The sequence below is a fragment of the Rhinolophus sinicus genome, chromosome 17, assembly GCF_057876585.1.
Source record: "Rhinolophus sinicus isolate RSI-liver-muscle chromosome 17, RSI-T2T, whole genome shotgun sequence".
Taxonomy (NCBI): domain Eukaryota; kingdom Metazoa; phylum Chordata; class Mammalia; order Chiroptera; family Rhinolophidae; genus Rhinolophus; species Rhinolophus sinicus.
This window is the reverse complement of record NC_142517.1, coordinates 50751408-50772506: the sequence shown is the minus strand read 5'-3', so window position 1 is coordinate 50772506 and position 21099 is coordinate 50751408. Positions and strand designations below refer to the sequence as shown.

Genomic DNA, 21099 nt, shown 5'->3' with positions numbered 1-21099 from the left:
AGAAAAATTACTGTTCACAGCTCGGCCATGTGGTGTGTTATGATTAATTCCTCTCCTGTACATTCCTTAGCTATCAGTACCTATCATTAATTCAACCCTCAACTTTCTAACAGTTTTTCGCTTGTTTGTTTATTTTTTAATTTCTTGAAACTCTGCATTCTGGAAACTTCTGTCCTCCTACTCCAACCTGAGCTAGTAGCTCTCTGGGTGTAAAGGGAAAATCCATTTCTACTGTGTTAATTTACTCCCTAATGTTGGAGGAACATATCTTCAACAGCTTCCTCAGAAAGAATGTATGGGAGGCAAAATACTTGAGACTTCTCATATCTGAAAATGCCATTATTCCACCCTCACATTTGATTAATAATTTGGATATAAATTCTCAGTTGGAAATAATTTCCTCTCAGAATTTGAAAGGTATGACTCCATTGTCTTCTAGCTTCTGGTGTTACCCTTGAAGCAGGTTTCAATTCTTATGTATAATCAACTTGGGTTTTCTTTTCCTCTGTCTAAAGATTTTCCTGTTTTTTTTCACAATGATATATTTTGGCGTGTGTCTTTTTTCATTCATAACCCTGGGCAGTCAAATGAGTTTTCCAGTCTAGACGCCCATGCCATTCAGCTCTCAGATTTTTTTTCTTGTATTATTTATTATAATTCTTCACCTCCATTGTCTCTATTTCTTTTTTCTGTAAGTCCTACTACTCAGATGTTTGAGTTCTTAGAATGATCCTTTATTTTTCATTTCATTACCTTTTTTTGTTGGATTTCCTGCATGATTTCTTCAACTTCGTATTCCAGATCCTCTCCTGATGCATTTATTTCATCTATCACGCTTTAAATTTCCAAGAATTCTTTCTTATTCTCTGCCTCCTCTTTTTGTAGCACAGTCTTTATTTTATTACATTATTATGATAACTTCTCTTGTCTCTATGACTCTGGTAATTATAGTTTTTATGAAGTTTTTTTTCTGTTCCCTACATTGTCTCTATTTCTTGTGAGATTTGGGGTTTTTTAAATGTTATTTTGTTGTTGTGGTGGTTTGTCTCTTTAGGTTTCCATCTTTCATGTTTCAAACTTCCTCAAATACCTGGTGATCCTTAGTGGTCTTTTTTAATTTAAAAGTGACACTAAGAAGCTGACTAGAAGCTCCGTGTGTGGGCAGTGCTGCTGGACTGATGGATCTTAACAGAGGGGGATTGAGAGTAATCTATGCATTTTATTTAAAGAACCCTAAATATCATAGGCCTGTGCTCTTGGGCTACTCAGTGTATGCATACAGACTCCTTTAATCTCCTAACTAGGGAAAGGGAATATGACCCTAGCTTGCCAGTACTGTGGGAACCCACAAGAAAAGAAGGTCGGGGAGGAGTGAGCTCACTGTTCAGTGTGTAGACTTTTATTCCCTCTCTGTTTTCGAACGGCATCTCACACGTTCCCATCTCAGTTCGGTCTGCTGGGCCTGATCTTAATCAGGTCTGAAAACTGAGTTTGTTCCTGGAAAGAGCCTTAAAAGAAACTTTAGTTACCAGGAGAAAAAGCTTTTTTTTTCTTTTTTAACAGGCGTCATTTCAAACACCTGACACTTAGGAAAGTATTAACACAGGTTCACAATCACTTATCAGGAATCTTTGGGGCCTGATAAATATTGAAATTCAGAATTCTTCATATTTTAGAAAAGTAGTAGGTTGCATAAATCATATATTGTATCACATCTGCAGCAGTGACAGGGCAGCCTCCATAATTATGCAGATTAATATTTCTGCAAAAAAACAAATAAATACTTAAACTGAGTGAGTTAAATAAGGGTTTATAAATAGGCTCATATAAGTCCAGGTCAGGTTTTGCCACTAACTATGTTACGAATAATACTTGGTTTTCGCAGATTTTTAGATTTGGAAATGACAGATATGGATTATGTATGCATTTTCTATGTGCTTCCTATACCTCCTGTCACATCTGGGGCATTTTCATAGGAATTTTGTCACTCTGTAAAGCTGCTTGCTTGCAATGAGATGTGGAAAAAATGAGGCAGTTTGAGATGTGGGTGTTGGGGGAAGGCCAGGCTCACAGGGAGACAATATAATGGCAGAGTCACTTGGAAGGTTTGAGTCTCAGTGTTGTGCTAGAAAGCTGTGCTACTTTGGAAAAGTTACTAAACCTCTTTAAGCCTCAATTTCCTCATCTATAAAGTGTGGGTTACTACAACTAATTTTGAGATGTTGTGAAGATGTAGTCAGCCAACAATTATGTATTGTCGTGTTATTTCTGAAGCATTGCTCTGGGTACTAGGAAAATAATTATGAACAAAATAGATGAGGTCTCTATCCTCATAGACACAACTTCCTAGTAAGAAGAGACAAAGTCATATATGCCATTGAAGACCAAGAAAGCAGAATAAAAGGAAGAGAGAAAGTAAGGGGGTGAGGGGAGGAGGTAGGCACCAGAGTATTATCTTATATGAGATGGTCAGAATGGCCTTTCTAATAAGGTGACACTTAAATAGAAACCTGAAAGAAGAGAAGGAATAAATAGTGAGAATGCACAAAGGAGCGGTGTTCCAACTGAAGGGAATACCAAGTGCAAACGTCCTGAGATAGAAACGTGCTTTCTGTCTAAGTAGCAAGGTCAGTGAAGTGAAACAGAATGAAGAGGCAGAAAAGAGAAAGAGATGAAGTCTGTGAGGACCTGAGGGGCCAGGTCATGTAGAACCTTGTAGGCCCTTCTAAGAACCTTGGCTTTGAGTGAAATGGGAAGCCTTGTTAGTTTCTGAGTAGAAAAATGACATGATACTACACCTTTAAAATGATCACCCGAGTTGCTATTTTGAGAAGAGACCATAGGCACAAGAATGTAAGCAGGAGGCCTCGTTATAAGCTATTCTAAAAATTAAAAGTAGAGATTGATCTGTCTCGGACCAGCGTGAATTTAGTGGATCAAATTAGTAGTCAGTTTCCCAAGTTATGTTCTAAGCACATTTGATATGGTTTGCTCAGAGTGGATGCAGCATGAGAGAATGAGAGTCAAGAGTGATTCTGGAGTTTTAAACCCTAGCAACTAGAAATAAGTTGTTTCCTGTGTGATGGCTGTTTTAGAGAAAAAAGCAGCAGTTCAGTTTTGGACTTGTCATTACTGAGATGTCTATTAGACACCTAAGGAAATTCGTTGAGTAGATGATTAAATATATGAGTGTGGTATTCAGAGGAAAGGTCTGGGATGGAGCTATCAATTGGTTGTCAGCATGTGGGTCATAGATCACCAGGGAGTGAGCAGGGGCCAAGTCCAAGGGCTGCACCCTGGGGCACTCCAAAGTGAACAAGTGAAGATGAGCCAACAAAGACATTGAGAAGGAAAATCTAGCGAGAGAAGAGAACCAAAGAGGCTGATGTTCCAGAAGCCCAGGGAGGACATTTTTTCAAGGAGGGGTGGAATAATCCACTATATAAAATGCTGCTGATAAATCAAATTTAGGACTGAGATTTGACCATTGGATATGGCAATATGGAGGTCACTGGTGAACCTCACAGGTGTAGTTTTTGTGGAGTGATGGAGGCAAAACAGTGATTAGACTGGGTTTAAATAATGAGAGAAGAAGAACTGCAGGGAGCAAGCATAGATGACTCTCTCAGGAGCAGAGAAATGAGGCAATAGCTGGAGGGGTAGATGAGGTCAGAAGATGTGCCTATGCATATCTGTGTGTGGGTGAGAGAAACAACAGTCATAGATGGAGAGAGAGGGAGGGAAGGAGGAAGAGAAGGGGAGAGAGGAGGGAAGGAAGGAGGGAGAGGGGAGAGAGAGAGAGAGAGAGAGAGAGAGAGAGAGAGAGAGAGAGAGAGAGAGAGAGAGAGATTGAGCATTGCGCTTGGGGTTGATGGAACTCACAGATCACCCTTCCGACCCACACTGCTCCTGTCCCAAATTTGATAACAACCATTTTGTGCCAAAGTTTTGTGAAACCCCTCCTGTCCACACACCACCTGAAGCTTGCATTTTAGGGGTTCCACATTTGCAATTCCTGTCTGGTAATCTATTCTATTCACTCTGGGAAGGTCACCTTTGATCTTAGCCCTGAGCCTGGAGACCTCTGTGATGTGACACTTCAACACCCTCTCTCCAAGTCAAGCCTAGCTGGGTCCCTATCTATGTCTACCCACCTGATGGAGAAAGACTGCAGACTCTGAGCCACACTGTGTGGGCTCCAATGCCAGCAGACAGCAGAAGCCGTGTGGGCCCACCTGCTGGGGGAGCCCCTACTGTCAGCGCCTGCCTCCCACAGTGGAGGATGGATCTAATGACAAATCCCAGTGTGAACCTCCTTCTTTCTGGTCCTACTGTTCACCCCACCCCCACCCTAGCTGCCTGCAAACCCCTCCTTCGGAGGGTCTCATCTCTTCTTCTCTGACCCTACCCTGCACCTGCCTCTTGCTCCCACAGCAATCTGTGCAGCTCACGTGCATCTGTGCCCTGATCACATATGCCCATCTTTCCTGCCAGACAAAGTCCCCTCCATGGAGAGGCTGGGCCTTGTGTATCTTCATATCCACAGTGCCTAACAGAGTGGCCCATAAGATGACCCATAAGTGAGAATAGCCACTAGCAAGTGCTGTGGCATTAAAAATTGCTACCATTTATTGATCACTAACCACAAGCCAGCACTAAGTTAAGCACGACATAGCACTCCCACAATGCTATGCAGTGAGAATGATTCATACAGAATAGAGATTCGAAACTGAGGGTCAGAGAAGTTCCCAAATTCACACAGCTGGCAAGTGCCACATCTAGAATTAACCCCAGGTTGGCTACAAAGCATGCGGGTTTTTCCCAATACATAAGGGCTTTCTCAGAAAAGTAACCCTGCGCATGGTGATGGAGAAGGCAGTGAGTGTCCCCCAGACCTCGCACTGGGAGTCGCCAGGACTGTCTGGGAGAGGAGGGTAGAACTCTCCAAGTACAGAAAGCATTTCCCTGGGGGACACCTTTCTTTCCTCTCCTCCCTACCCGCTCTTTCCTCTCCTCCAAATGTATAGGCCAGAATAAGATGTTTATTGTGTGGAGCAAAAAAGGAACTAGCATAAGCCCTCCGGCAGGAAGCATATTCTGGGGATTTCATACTAATGCTGTCATGAGCCACCCCCAGCTCAGGCCCCGGGCCAGCATCTTCCCAACCCCGTACAATTGACAAAGGCAATCCCTACAGTTCGCTTAAGTATTTGATGATTCAGCCTAACTGCTTTTATCAGAGCTCCCTCCCTGTCTTCTTCCCTCTCTCACCTGCAACACACTCCCATGACCCTGGTTCCCAACACGATAAGAAAAACAACAGCAAGGTCCAAGCTTGACTCCCCACCAGGGTTCAGCTCCATGGATCAGCCCAGAGAACATTCCCTATTTCATCTTGCTGCTTGTCTCTCACTTAAGTCCAGAAGTGACGGGTAGAAAAAGGACTGTCCGGTGGGCCGGAAGGACCCACCAGAGCCCCAGGTATTCCTCACCACAGGCTCCTGCAGCTCCATTGTGTCCTCACACCTTGACCTTCCCTAGAGGGCACCAGCTCATACCCACGGGTGGTTGAGTGTGAGCGCACTTCACAGGGCCTCCTGTAAGGACTGGGCATGGTGCTGGGCCCAGGGCTGTGCAGAGAACCCAGTCAGCACCCCGCTGTCCGGGAAGCCATTGTATAACACAGCTAACTTCATAAAATGTGATGAGTACAGTGTACAGATTAAGGTTTTCTCTTTCCTTTGGGTGTCATGGATTTGACGGGCTTATCTTGAGCTGAAGTTGAGCTAACAGACGGATCTGGGCATAGCAGAGAGACCAGTGGGATGAGGAAGGAACTGATCATGCCATCAGTAAGGAGAAGTTAGCTTTCTGGAAAACCCCCACCCATAACACACACAACAAGGCCTTTGGACCCTCAGCAGCACGCCAGGCCCCATCCCAGGCCCTAAAACAATCCTGGTCCTTCCTGAAGCAATTGTAAGTTGCCTCAGACCACAGTAGCTCAGTGCTGAAGTCTGGCTACAGGCCCACCCTGCTCTACTGTGTCAGAGTCCAATTTCTTTGATGCCAGGGCCCTACCTTGATCTCGTCAGTACTCCTGGAGAAGAAACAGTGCTCCAGAGTCCCCTGACAACTTTGTCCTCCTGTCCCTTTCCCAGACGACAAGTCTCTACCAGACAGACGCAGCAGGAGCCTGCTCGCCTGGCAGCTCCAACATTCCTTCCTGTGGCCTGGCATGTCTGGAACACCCTCCTCTGCCCTGTATAACTCACCAAGCTGTTGACAGCCATCCCCACTCAACTCTCTGACCCAGACTTTCCCACCAGGAAGGCGGGCGGCCTGCCTCCCTCCCTCCCTACTATCTCCCACCGCAGCCCCTAACTGTAAATTCACAGAGGAGCAAGAAGTGTGTCAGAATAACAAACCCTTCTGTGTGGTTCTTTTATACTTTATCATCTTTTCACATCTATGATCTAATTTGAACATAAAAAACAGAAGTGAGGTTAGACAGCCCCACCATTAGGGATAAACCCCTTTTATGACTAAACAAATTAGGATTGGGATTAAATAGTTTGGGGCTATACAGCTGCTGGAGGGCAGAGTCTGAACCACAATTTAAGCTTTTACATTTACCTAAAGATTTTCCTATAAAATTTACATGTGAAATATATTTACATTTCATAGGTCTATATGGATGTAAGTATATAAAATATATTTACTTATAAAGTCCCTATAAAAATATATCTTTACATTTATTTGTGTTTTTATACTTGATGTTCTGCTGTGGACTACAAATCAGCACAGGAGAACCATGGGCTTCGGAGTGCAGGCAGCTCCAGGGGTTCAAATCACAGTCTTACTGTGCAGCTTTGGGCAGGCGTTGTGCAATGTTGGCTCTCTCAATATGACTTTCCTCATAGGGCTAATTATACCCGTTCTGTGGGCTGTTGGGCAGCCTAGAGATATCTTTGTGTCATACCTGCTAGGCTGTGGGCACTTAATGAACAGTAGCTATTCTTTCATGCATCCTTTGTTCTCCAGCCATAACAAATTACTCCCATTAGCCAGACATGCCACATACTTTCACTCCTCCAGGCTTGCGTGCTCCTGCTCTCCTGTCCCCCAGGCTGAAATAGCCTTTCTCCATTCTCAGCCTATCAGAACTCTGCTCATCCTTCAACACCCAATTCAAACTTCACCCATTGTCCTCTGGGCCCCAACACCTAGAGTGTGGTGTTCACATAACAGACTCACCCACTTCCCCATGAAAAGACCGTGTCTTGTTCCAACCCCCTCTCCACACCCTGAGCGTTAGTATTTAACAGTGCCTTTTAAAATAGCCTTAGTGGTTTTATTCACAGAAGACCAGCTCATTGTTTTTTTTAAAAAATCAATCAACACACAAAATTATACAGAGCTAAACATCACCTAAGATCCCTCCACTTACATATGGATAGAAGAGTGGAGGATAGAAGAATGCATGAAAAAATAATGGATTGAATTGCTTTATAAAATAGCTATTTTTAAAATTGCATTTTAATTCTACAGAAAAGTAAAATAACGGAAAGGCTGAACTTTTAACACATTTCTCCACCAAAAGATATTACTTCTTTAAACATCCTTTCAAGTTTAAGAAAAAAAAATTAATTGAAGGGTCAGAGCCATGACTTTAACACCTTATTTGGTCAGTAAGAGAGAGGGAAAGGTAGCACCTGCATGTCCTCCCATTTCCTCCCCGAGCTCTCTGTTTCTATTACATTCTTTTTACATTGCCACATTCTGTTCCTTAGCCTTACTTCCCACTCTTGCTTAGCTTTTCTCTATTGCAGTGGATGAAGAGTTCACTAAATGACCTTTAACCACACCTTCCTAAGTTTGTTTTGATTAATCTTTTTTGTCATCAAGTAGGTTTTCCCAAGAAGAGCTCATATGTGCTATAGTCCTTGAGGTCTTGAACGTCTGAGAATGGCCTTATCCTTGCAGAGTGATTTAATTAAGTGTAAAATGCTTCAGTCACACTGCCTTTCCCTCAGAATGCTACATATTTCTTCTCTGTGTTCTCAACTTTTTCTTCTGCTGCAGATCATGTCTAAGGTCAACATGACCCTTTCCCTGTGGCAGAGATGAATTGCTCCCAGTATACATTTCCTCATTTCCCTTTCGGTAATAGAAAAACTCTGAGTTTTAAGAGTGCACACCCAGCTGGAGGTATTTCCCAGCCTTCTTTGCAGCCAAGTAGGTCCATGTGACTATGTTTTGGTCAATGGACCGTGAGCAGAAGTGGCATGTGTCTGCGCAGGTGCTACAGTTACACTTCTGAAGGATTATCTTTGTACAACCTTTAAATCTCTGATTTTTTCTCTGATAAATGTTTTTTCCTCAGCGTGTACTGTAATTTTCCTCAAGACTCTCTCTCTGTTAGTAATGTGGATGCTACTTTGTTCCTTATTAACTTTCATTAACTCTAGTGGTGTTTGTATCTTCAATTTTCTCCTCAGCTCTGTAATTGCACTTTTTTATTCATTCTGTAATTTCACCATCTTGCCTTTTAGCTCTCAACTGATTAGTTTTCAATACACTTTATTTTGAATAAATCAGTAAATACCTATACTGCCTCTCCAACTCAAGAGCCAACTTCAACACAGAAATTATCCTGGGGGATGGGAAGAATGGGCCAAAGGTATCCCAGCTATCATTGGGTGAGACAAAATAATTTTACTCATATGTCATGCCTTCCACCTTCCTGGTCCTACTCATCTTTAAAGGGACAGCCCACCTTCTCCAGACTCCTCCTGCCCACGCTGATTGCTTCCTCTCCAGTCCCCAAAGGGCTTCCCTGAACTAAATGATTCACAGGTAATACATGGTCTACTAAATGAAGCTGGAACTTTTGAGGAAAGGGAAGAACCTTCTCTTTCTCCCTTGTCACACATAGTTGGGCATATAAATGTTTTCTTTACAGATTTCTGGACTATTGATTTTCTGAATGAAAAGGAAGGTGAAAACTAGAACCAAGACTCAGAAGATGCTTCAACATCAGACCCACTAATCCCAAAATAACTGTAAACTGGAAAACACTGTAAGGCAGGTGGAAGGAAGAGGATCCAGCAAGAATATTACCCATGAAAGACTAATAGAGAGGAAATAAGCACTTTAGTCAGCAACGAGACCTTCCCAACCTACCTCGGCAGGCACTGTTGGGGGGCTGAGCACGCCTACCTTCAAGTCCAAGCACCTCAACTAACTCACTGTCTGACTTTGAATGAATCACCAAATCTCCTTCAGCCTTTGTTTCCTCATCTATTAAGTGGAGATAAGAATAGGATATGCCACATAGGGAGGTTACGAAAATCATATTAGATAATGCATGTAATGGCTCCAGCCTCATCCTTCACCACTTCCTGCCTGTCTGCTTCTCTCCCGGAACACCAACCCGTTAATGGTTGCTCCACACTTGCAACAAGCCATTCTTCACCCCACACCTTTGCTCCTGCAGCCCCTTCTCCTTCAAATGCCCTTTTCCCAGAGACTAACAGCTACTGCCTTCTAAGACCCAGCATAGGCATCGCCTCCTCCAGGAGACTTTCCCAAACTCACTGTATCTTCTTCCAGCCTCTGTGAATACCCAAACCATAATATTTATCACACTATGTTGTAATTAATATTCATATTGTATTATTACTATTGTATTAATATTGTAATATTAATATTGTACAATATTATTATAACATTAATATTGTTGTAATTAATATCTGCATGTCCACCTCCAACTAAGCTCTTAAAGGAACAGAACTGTGGGAATATTTGGGTCTATGTTCTAAAAATGAGCACTGTGTACTGCTGGTGGGATTGCAGACTGGTGCAGCCACCATGGAAATCAGTATGGAGGTATCTCAAAAATCTGAAAATGGAGCTACCTTATTCCACTCCTAGGTATCTATCCAGAGAAATCCAAAACTCTAATTCAAAAAAATGTATGCACCCCGATGTTTATTGCAGCACTATACACAATAGCCAAGACATGGAAACAACCGAAATGCCCATCGGTAGACGACTGGATTAAGAAACTGTGGTACATTTATACAATGGAGTATTATGCAGCCATAAAGAAGAATGAAATCTTACCATTTGCAACAACATGTAGGGACCTAGAGAACATTATGTTAAGTGAAATAAGTCAGACAGAGAAAGACAAATACCATATAACCTCATTTATATGTGTAATCTAAAGAAAAGAATGAATGAATGAACTAATCAGAAACAGTCTCAGATACATAAAGGAAAAACTGAGGGTGGCTAGATGGGAGGAGGGTGGGGATAAGGGGGAAGGTGAGGGGATTAGAAAGCATGATCAGTAACCACAAGATGGCCACAGGGATACAAAAGTCAATTTGGGGAAGGTAATCAATAATGTTGTAAAGATTTTGTAGGGTGTCCGATGGACACTTGTCTCATTAGGGAGACCACCTCAGGGATGATGTAGATGCCTGATCACTGCACTGTACACCTGAAGCTGAAGCTGAACAATAATGAATGTCAACTACAATTTTGTGTATATATATATATATATGGTTATAAAAAGTGGAGTTCAGCATTAGGAATAGAGACAGTGGAAATGTAATGACTGTATGCGATGTCAGAGGGGTAGTAGACAGGGTGGGGGGTTATCACTGTGTGAGGGATATAAATGATAAATGTCTATTACATTGTTTTGTACACCTGAAACTAATAAAAAAACAAAAATTAGAAATAAATAAATAAAAATGAGCATTGTGCATGGGCTACAGCAGGCACACTCAATGATTGTTGAATGAATGAACAAAGCAAGAACTCTGAAAAAAAGAAGAAGAGGGTGATACAGGAAATCTGTCTGCCACTAACTTCCAAGGCCCTGCGATTTCCCCTGAATATGTGTGTGTATATCTACAGTGGGTGTTCTTTATGAAGATATTCCTAATGCCTAGCACAATGCCTAGCACACAATAGGCACTCAATAAATATTTGATGAATAAAGTAATATTAAATAAACTTAACAAAAGAAGATATTATTTAAGAGCCTAGAAGCACGGCTGCAAGACAAGCTCTTAACAATGCTGATATTGAGCTCCATTTAGAAACCAAAGGCATTTAAGGTAGCCAAGCTGTGGTACCCACCAATCTGTGGCCATGCTCTCTACTCGTGTTTATTCCCAATCATAACCAAATAATGAATACAGGTGGATATCAGAGTTTTAAAGGGCAAGCAAAAAAGAAAAAGGCAAACTGGTTTTGATGCAAACAACTCTGACTGAACAGGGAAATGAAGGGACGGACAGGTGGCTCAGTAGGTTAGAGCGCGAGCTCTGGGCAATGGGGCTGCGGGTTTGATCGCAACATGAGCCAGCCAGCTGCGCCTTGTGCAATTAAAATGAAGTCAATGAGCTGCCACTGGTTGGAGCGCGTCCTCTCAACCAGAAGGTTGCCGGTTCGACTTCCGCAAGGGATGGTGGGCTGTACCCCCTGCAACTAACAATGGACCTGGAGTTGAGCTGTGCCCTCCACAACTAAGACTGAAAGGACAACAACTTGACTTGGAAAAATCCCAGAAGTACACGCTGTTCCCCAGTAAAGCCCTGTTCCCTTTCTCCAATAAAATCTAAAAAAAAAAGGGGGGGGGGGATGAACAAAATGTATGCTGGATCCAAATGTCATGCTATTCATATGTGACTGTCCATTGATTTCTTTCCATTCATATGTTCTTAGGGGAATGGTAGAAAGCTTCTATAAGGAGAAATTCAGCCAAGTCCCCAATGAAACACAAGGACAAAGCACTTCTCAGACCCAAAGGACTGGGAATTATTAGCAGTGGGAGAACCTGTATCATGGCGTAGGAAAGAGCTGCACCCAAAGCCAGCTTCACTGCTTACCAGCAGTACATTTTGGGGTGAGTCTCTACTCTCAGAAGCTCACTTTTCTGATCTGCAAAATGGGGTTAATGATACCATGACACCGAAGTGTTGCTGCAAGGACTGGATGAGAGAATACACACACCATGCCTCCTCATGGCCAGGCGCTCAGCAAAGGCCCGAAGATGCTAAGCCTGTCATGTCTCCCTCACCAGGACTCAGCTAAGTCTTAAGCCCAAGAGGATCTTCCTCAACTGCAGGAAAGAAAAGGACAAGCATTCAACGTGATGGGTGCTGTCAACTCCAGTTCAGAAGACTTTCAAAAGGTTGCAAAGGATAGAGTGCTCCTAAAATTAAAGCTGAGCGACATCTCAGCACGGTGCCAGGGGAACCAGGAGGTGGATGCAAATTTAGAAAGGTTATAATGAAAAAAAATTACAATCATCTTCCTGGGACATGTAGTGCTTTTCTGGTTGCCAAACTTCCTGGTCATCTAAAGTATATGTGGTATGTTATTCCTGTGGAAATAAGGTATGAATACAGAGCCAAGCAGAGCTGTATCCAAGGACAGACAGGAGTAGGGTTCCCAAGACCCAGGGGAAACAATGTTTAAACCTCCTTTGAAGATTTCCATTTTATTCTTTTCAGGGCAGGTGAAAACTGCTCCAGGACGTCATGCATAACTTGTCCCACCCACTCAGTCCAAGTTTGCATCTTTCTGCTTCTTGCCCTATAGCCACAGACTTTCAAAGTTGGAAGAGGCGTTTTAGGTCAACCTCTCTGCAAAGAAGGAATCCTCTGATGACAAACACGTTCACTTGAAACTTTTGCTTGGATATTCCCATGACAAGGAGTGCACTGCTTTGTGACACAGCTAATTCCATTGGGCGGTTCTGCTAAGTTCTTCCTCATCTGATTCCTGCAACTTTTTCCCCATCTTCTACTGGTTCTCCTCTCCATAGCAGTCACTCAATATGATTCAAGCCCTTCCTCCACAAGAAGGAGGTGCCCCTTATTTTATCTCCTGCAGGCTAACAAGCCCCAGTTTCCACATTTATTCCACCTCCAGTATATGGTACCTCAAACCTCTGTCTTCCAAGTAGCCCATTTCTGGGTGCTTCACTTTATCATGATCTGTATTGGACCCAGGGAAACATAACACTCCAGATGGGTCTGAACAACCAGACAGAGTAAAACTGGCATCGTCCCTCCTCCAGAGCTTGAGCTCAAATACTCCTCTTCTTGGTTTCCCTCTCCTCTCTCACTCAAGTTCCAGTCCTCCCACTAGGTCCCCAGTGACCCTGAGAACAGAAACAAATTTGGAAGTGCCAGAGATGGTGGAAAGTGGAGGAGGTGATGACGCAGCTCAATTTCTTGTACTGGCAGCCAAGGGCACCCAACCAAGCAGGCTATGTCCAAAAATAGCCTTCCGTGCAAACCGTCTCCTAGTAACTATTTGGGAGCCCTTCATTCCAGCTTTTTAGGGTGTAGTCCTCGGTGTCCCTGCACCCCTTTTCTTGCCACTCTTTTCAGAGTTGGATGGACTGGCTTCATTTAGCCACTGACACAACTATTGTTCCATATGTCCAACGTCTAAATACATTTAAAAATATATTTTTATGGAAATAGATTAATGTCCATCAACAAAAGACCAGTAAACACATCCATAGCATAGAATGTACACAGCTATAAAAAAATAATATGTATACACTGACATGGAAATACCTCTAATACACATAGTAAATTGAAAAAGGCAACCTTGTAAAGTGCAGTGATTATAACATAATCCATTTACTGAGCTTTTAAATTGTATCTGCTCATAACCATGAATAGAACACAAATGCATAAAAAGGGAGTGAAGGACCCACAACAAACTGTAAACTGTAGTCACTTTGGAGAGAAGTGGAATTGTGGGGAATGAAGGCAACAGGTGAGGGGGTAATTTTTTACTCTATTTGAAGATTCTAAAACCAAATATTTATTATTTGTGTGAAAAAGTTCCCTGATCTTCTGTATAACTTTTGCCCTTTGCCATTTGATGATGTCAGATTTGGAAGGGCCTAGAGAGCTGAGAGTTGAGTCCCTAAGGTGGTGCACATCTTGCCCAATCCAGGGTGGCACACATCTTGCCCAATGCCCCACAGCTACCTAATGACAGGCGGAGACCACCAGTCAGTGTGCAGGCCCTGACAAAATGGGAATCAGTGGATTAAAGAAAGAGCTTTCATGTAATGACTAACTCAAATCAACTTTTTTCTTTTAGTTGAGTCAAAAATTCCTACTTGGCTACAACAGTGAGTTAGAAGAGACCAAGACTCATCAAAATTGGAGGGGGCGAAGGGAGCCTGTCTCTTTCCCTGGAGGAAAAGGGACGTTAGGGAAGGCCTGTTACTCGGCACAGTTGGCAGGGCCCTACCTTCTCTGGATTTCCTTGCCCTGTCCATAAATCAGAGGCAAGGGGCTGAGTAAGAGGGGATGGGAGAGATTGGATTTGCAAGCATAGGGCGCTCTCCATGCTACGTAGGTGTTTATCTGAGCCATGACCACATCTTCAGAATGAGAGCCTGGCAGCAACACTACTACCAAATACACACTGCTGTGGAGGGGCCATCAGTCTGTGACCTCAAGTTCATACGGACACTGCCTTCAGGAAGGGAAGGCTGAGTTCACGCCTGATTCAGTTCAGACTAATATGGAGCTGCTGGGCTGTCACATGGATTACTTCATTTGATACTCACCAAATTTTCACAGATGTGCTCAAAGAAATTCAAAAGTCACTTGCCACAAGCATACACCTGGTGAAGAGTGGGGCCCTTATGCAAAATCAGGTTTCCTGACTCTAAACTCGGCACTCCCTCTATCCTGTTTCTTTGGGGCACAGAACCTGGAAGAAAAACTCACTTGAGAGATAAAACTTAAGAAGTTCTCAGGTTAGTGTTCTCTCTCTCTCTCCCTCTCTCTCTCTCTCTCCCCATCCCATAACAGTGACAGCAGAGACAGGCTCCAAGAGTAGCACGACAATACCTCAAATACACATCATGAAGCTCAGTGAAATATTTATAGCTGGGCTGATAAGATGGCACAAATGCGCTTCAAAGTAATCTGGGTGGAATGTGGAGTTATAGATTGGCCTACATTTTGGTAATTGTTGTAGATAAGTGATTGTACATGGGGGTTCATTGTAGCATTTTGCATGTTGGAAATTTTCCGTAATAACACTTGTTTATAATACATCATGTAAATGATCATTTCTCTCAGTTTGTCACCTGGTAGGAGGTTCCATTTTAATTAACCTTCTGCCTGCTCTCACGGTCAGAAAAATATTAGGACTAAAGATTTCTGCAGCTTGTGAAAATTCCAATTATAGCAATAATAGCTATCACTTACTGAGTGCTTTCTGTATACCTGGCACTACACTGGACCCTTTCCCTGTGATTTTATTTAATCCTTACAATGGCCTAGTGAGGTAAAGTAGTGAGTTAAGTACCTTGTCCAAGTTTACACCAGTGATAAACGGTGAGCAACAATTCAAATCCTGAGTTTCTTGTGTTCTTAATTTCTACTGTTCCCACAAGATATAATACTTAGGTACTTTAAGAGTTTATACGTAATTGGGACTAAACCTATGAAATTTTTTTTTAATGATCATACCCTTTAGAAAGTGTCTCAGTTATTTCAACATTAGAATTCTATTCTATGGAAATTATCTGGAATATGGACAGATTTATTCACAAACATGTTAATTTTCGTGTCGATGAAAATTGGGAAAAAATTAGAAGTGGTTTGACTATCTAGCAATGGCCCTCCTCCAGGAAGCCTTCCATACTGCTCCAGTCTTGGGTGGCGGCCCCTGCCGTTGGTCCACAGCATCCTGCATTAGTCTCTTGTTACCTTGACTCCCTGTTCATACCGTGAGCTTCTTAAAAGCTGAGCTTTTCTTATAAATCTTTGGTTTCGAGTGAGCACTCAAATATGTGAGGAATGAATTAACAAATGACCCTGGAGTTGCTTATTTAATAGATAAACTGAAAACTGGGGTGTTGAATTAAGTTGGTGGGGATTACAACACGAGGGAAGGACTAGAACCCAAGGCCACACGCAGGGCCCTCCCCCCTCTACCTTGGACTTTAGACTTCTTCTAAAATAAAATAAAAATGACTGGTGTTTGTACACTTGAGGCAGGGGTGGGAAGCTGGAGGCTCCTTCCTCTACGTGGAAGTGATCAGAGCCCATGGGACCACATGACCTTGAAGATGCTAAGCAGCTGATATGAGTGATGAACAGACACAACTTTAATGTGGATATAAACTCTGACATGTATGAGAAGGTTAAGCAAGAAAGGCAAAAGATAACTGCACATACAATGTGTTCTCAATCATTTAGAGAAAACACATCCATAAAAAAAAAAAAAGACCAGAAGGAAAATTGCCGAATATTAACAATGGCTGCCTTTCAGTAATAGAATTTTTTTCTGTTTCTCTCTACGTTTTTGTACGTTGTTCTCAATGAGCGTGCTTTATTCTTATAATCAGAGTAATAATCAAAATGATAAATACAATCAGTAAATCACCAAATTGATTCTGAAGGCTAACCTGACGCTTCTAGTAATGACTTAGAAAATCATCCCAGTATTTTAATGTCAAACTGCATTACTTATGTTACCATTACATAAAAGCCCGTGAAAAGTATATCTATCAGAATCAGAATACACGCAGTAGACATGCAGACAAACAGGAAAAAATGTATTTTCCCCCATTTCGATTCTTATTGAACAAATCTCTGACATCAAATCTGAGCAAATTTTCAGGACTCTAATGTTCCCGAAGATTACTGTGGATTTCCTCAATGAATTTTTCCTGTCATTTTTAATGCTGCCACATCCTCACATTTGTAGAGAACCACATTCTCTTTGAAGCCTTGCCTCTTCCACCCTCTCATTTACACCTGCTCTTGTTTGACACATAAAGAAAACGGGGACCCTCCCCCTTTCGCCCCCCGGCCAAGAAGTCAATATTGAGATAAATTAGATCTGTTTTCTGTCCGCTCCTGAGGGCAATTTCTAAGGGGAGATCCAAATGTGTTTTGAACAAGGGCCAGTTGTGTTCTTTGTAACTTCAGGCTGAGCACAGGACACACCCACCCCCAATCAGTCTGCTTGTCAGTAAATACAAAATGAAAGAAGGGAATGACTTTAGGTTTCACTTTAGGCCTGAAAATTCTGGCTTTGTTTTTCATTTGGTTTTTACTAAATTTATTTTCCTTAGAGTCACACACACTTCACTACCACCCAAAGGCCCCCTTTAGAATTTGGCAAACATTTATACCTCTTTGTGACTAGGTAGGGTCTCCTTGAACACAGGGCTTATCCTCTGGAGTTATTCCCCCACCATCATTCTCTACCAATTAAAAAGCTGATGAGGGCAGCCGCATGGCTCAGTTGGTTAAAGCGCGAGCTCTCAACAACAAGGTTTCTGGTTCAATTCCCACATGGGATGGTGGGCTGCGCTCCCTGCAACTAAGATTAAAAATGGCGACTGGACTTGGAGCTGAGCTGCGCCCTCCACAACTAAATTGAAGGACAACTACTTGGAGCTGATGGGCCCTGGAGAAACACACTGTTCCCCAATATTCTCCAATAAAAATTAAGAAAAAAAAGAGTTTAAAAAAAGCTGGTGGGCACCCAAGCCTGCCAAGAGGTCTGAACATTCGTAAGCATGGGTCACATGACTTCATACCCATAACTCCAAGAGATATATATGCATATATGTTCTCCCTCTCACATTGTGGATGCAGCCTGCTGGTTCTCAAGTAACACAGGAGACAGGAGAGATGACCCAAACCCACCCTGCTCCTCTGATTCTACTAAGGCTTGAGCATCCTCCACTCCAACTAGAACAGCTATGCAAACACTGAGTAGGAGGGACGCTCACTGTACAAAAAAGGAAACTGGAGTCCAAGAAGTTACGTAGCACAAAGAGCTAAGTGGGTTCTCTCTCTTCTGACTTCTTGCTGCCTTTTACTTTATGACTATACTTAAAGCAGCTCCCTACTAGGAAAAAGGAATATGTGGGAGCCTGGGGCAAGAGTAAAGTGAATCATTTAGTAAGCACTAAAGAAACCTGATCCCCAACGATAGCTGTAATAATACTCCTCGCCAGATCTACCAGTGGGATCTGTGGCTTTGTTTAATAACCCAAACCTATCTGAATCCTTAAGCAATTCATTCTCTGACTTAAGGGTGTTGTTATAACAATCATCATGACTTTGATTTTACTGTGGGGTATCAACAAAAAAAACTCATTTGGCGCAACAGTTTCCCATTTATAAAAAAAAAAAAAAAAAAAAAAAAAAGGCACTAAAAGCCGACATGATGCTTAGGCAAGTGTCCTTAGGCAAGTAATTTCTCCTCTCTGCGCTTCTGTTTTCCTGTCTGGAAAATAAAAGGGTCTGACCAGATGATTTCTGAAATTCCTTACATGGCTAGCATCCTGATGAGAAAGCTATACTCAAGTGCCACGTGGAAGCACCACAAAAATGAAATACCCTGGGAACCTTAAGAAAAGAAACAAGTGTAGCCAGGAGACAGGGACAAGGGAAAACAGACTCTAAGTGTTTTTTGTTGTTTTTTTCCTCCTTAGTTTTCCGATTTTTCCTCTGCCAAATACAAAAATAAGGTACTTCCCTGGAAGTCTCATTAAAAAAAAAAAAAAATTAAATAAAAGCAATGGAAACACTGCTTTGTTTTACAAGTGGCTCAGGAGTAGTCCACTAAGAGACACTTTCTTCCCAGCGGGCTGATGTCAACAGCCCATGCTTATGCCCAAACAAAGGCCTCCTGGCACAGGGATGAGAGGCAAAACATCTAAGACTCCATAGTTGGCCCTATTCCAATTTGAGGGGAAGGGGGCAACCAGGAAAGAAAAAATAACTAAGCTTATGAAAGGCTAGAAGGAGAGTAAGGAATTACTAAATCTATCTTTTTCTCAAATGAATAAAGAACTCTTGAAAGGGATAATGGAAGGGTGCAGCTTTCTATCTGAATTACTTTCTTTGTTTAACTCTATTCTGCCTAAGGCCAATGCCTTTTAAGCCAACCACAGAATCCTGGTTTTGCCTTTGGTTGCCTGCACGGCTGCGTGCAGTGTGGGAGTTGGGAGACCCATGCTCAAATCCTCTCTCTGTCCCAGATTTCACGGGGTTTAAACTTGGACAAGTGGCTGAACCCTCCAGGTCTCTGTTTCCCGCCTATAAGAGGATTCAGTAGATGCTCTGCAGACTGAATAATAGTGGTGTGGGGCTGGAGACCCCCCAGTTCTCCCCAGGGACAGGTTACTCTCTAGTGGTACCTGCCAAGGATTGCTCAGCAAGCACACTCAGGCAGTGGTGCCTCCATTCCTGCGCAGACCACCTACTCCCACAACCTTAGGGGTTTACTCTTGCACCAACACCATCACCTAAAAGGCAAATTCATCCTCCCAACCATCTCACTGCTGATTGAACAGGTCTGATTAACCAAAATCTGCAAATCTGAGCCGAGCCTATGTAAGCAAAGAAAAAAACAAAACAAAACAGAGATTTCTTTCCGGACCTCGGAATTTCTCTCAAACTCTGACAGAACTGGAAATGATAACGTCCCCACCTAGGAGGTCTCGGCTGGCCTTGTAAAATGCGTAACGAGCCAAAAGGGGCCAATAACACCGGGGCTGGCTAGACGCATGGACCTACAATGGAAAGCGCAAATGAAACCCAAGACTGCGCCAGGCGCTGTTTAAATTGGACGGTTCTTCCTGCAGGCTGCGGAGGCGCTCGCGACCTCCTAACAGGGCAATCGCAGGCGCGCAGGGGCAATCTTGTGCTAGGCACGGTCTTTTAGTTGGAGGACCCATAGACCCTTAATTCAACCCCCGTCTCTAAGAAACCTCCGTGAGGTAGAAGTGATGAGTTGTCCTGATTATATCAAGTAATATACCACGGCCGGGGACAGAGTCGGCCTGCGGTCATCTTTTTCATAGTTGCTTTCGTGTTGTGCTTTCCCTTTCATAAGTCTAGTACTTTGGTCTGATACCCAAGTGGTGGTACCTTTTAAATGTCTCTGTCGTCCATCTCCAGCAAGAGGGTCCCCCAAGCGCCGCTCCCTTCCCCGCGGCTGAAACAATGGCCGAGTTTCGCAGGGTGGCTCCTAAGGGCTAGCTGTGCGCGGGGATCCTAGGGCTGCGCGCACGTGCATTTGTTATGGTGCCTGTGTCCCCACCCCTGCCGTGGGCCTCAGGTTTTCGGTCTGTAAACCCAGAAGGCGGGATCTGAAAGAACCCGGACTCTGCAGGGCATCCCCACCCCCTTCCTTACAGACCGTGCTGTAGAGAAAGCAAAGCCAGGTTCCTGGTGGTCGAGCGCACGTGGGTTTGTTGTGGGTTCACAGGCTCCTGGAGCTGGGGAGAAACCAGGGCGGCTCCTCGACCAGGACAAAAATACAGACACCCCCAGCCAAAAGGTAGCCAGCCCGTGCTGCGAAGGCGGCTGTGGTGGCGCTGGACACCGATTCCCCGTGCCCTAGCTGTGCCTCGGGCCCCGCCGCTCCCCTCCCCTCCCAAGCCCCATCGCATCACTCCTCCCGGGGGACCCGGGCTGCACCGCCGCCCACCGCACCCTACTCACTCGTTGCGCTCCGGGCGACGGCTGCTGCTCCGCCTGCTCAGCGCCCCAGCCTGCCGACAGCTGGCTTCCTTTGTTTGCGCCGGGCAGTGCCCCCAGGCGTCTTCCCCGGCCTGCCCAGCCCAGGACACCCCTCCCCCAGATGCCTCCCGACTCCTTGCAGGGTCGGGCAGGAGAGCTCCGGAGCTGGAAAACCCACGCAAGAGTCCAGAAAGGAGAGTCTGCTGGGGAGCAGCAGGAGGTTTTAGATAAGGGGTGGAGGGGACTGGGGAAGGAGGGAAGAGGGGCACGTTGAAGGGGCGGGGAAAGCAAGCTGTCCCCGTTAGGCAAATAGTCGGGAAGGCTGGGTGGGTCCCCTGCCAAATCGAACCCTAAACCCGCCTGGCCCTCGGGAGGACGCTAGAAATCGGGCCTCGGTCGGGATTGGGGGATGCCTGGTTAGGGTACCGTGTGATGCTGGGACCCTGCCTCCCCGGAGGATGGCAGACCGGACGGAACAAGGGGGAGGCGCAACCTGGCGGGGCAAAGATCCCCAAATGATGTCTGTACCTCCACCCCA

General features: G+C 44.0%; 1 protein-coding gene across 11 annotated transcripts in view; it reads right to left on the bottom strand.

The window, feature by feature from the left end:
- Positions 1-21099, bottom strand: part of ST6GAL1 (ST6 beta-galactoside alpha-2,6-sialyltransferase 1) — a 133470-nt gene that overhangs the window by 90966 nt on the left and 21405 nt on the right. For 8 of the 11 annotated variants that reach the window (XM_074329231.2, XM_019752125.3, XM_074329230.2 and 5 more), the window contains exon 1: positions 20544-21009. The exons of 1 other annotated variant lie outside the window; for it this stretch is intronic. The gene's annotated coding sequence lies outside the window, so the exon portion shown is untranslated. Of the gene's footprint in view, positions 1-19967; positions 20195-20543; positions 21010-21099 lie in introns of those variants that run through there. 2 more of the 11 variants (XM_074329232.2, XM_019752123.3) reach the window with 2 other exon arrangements.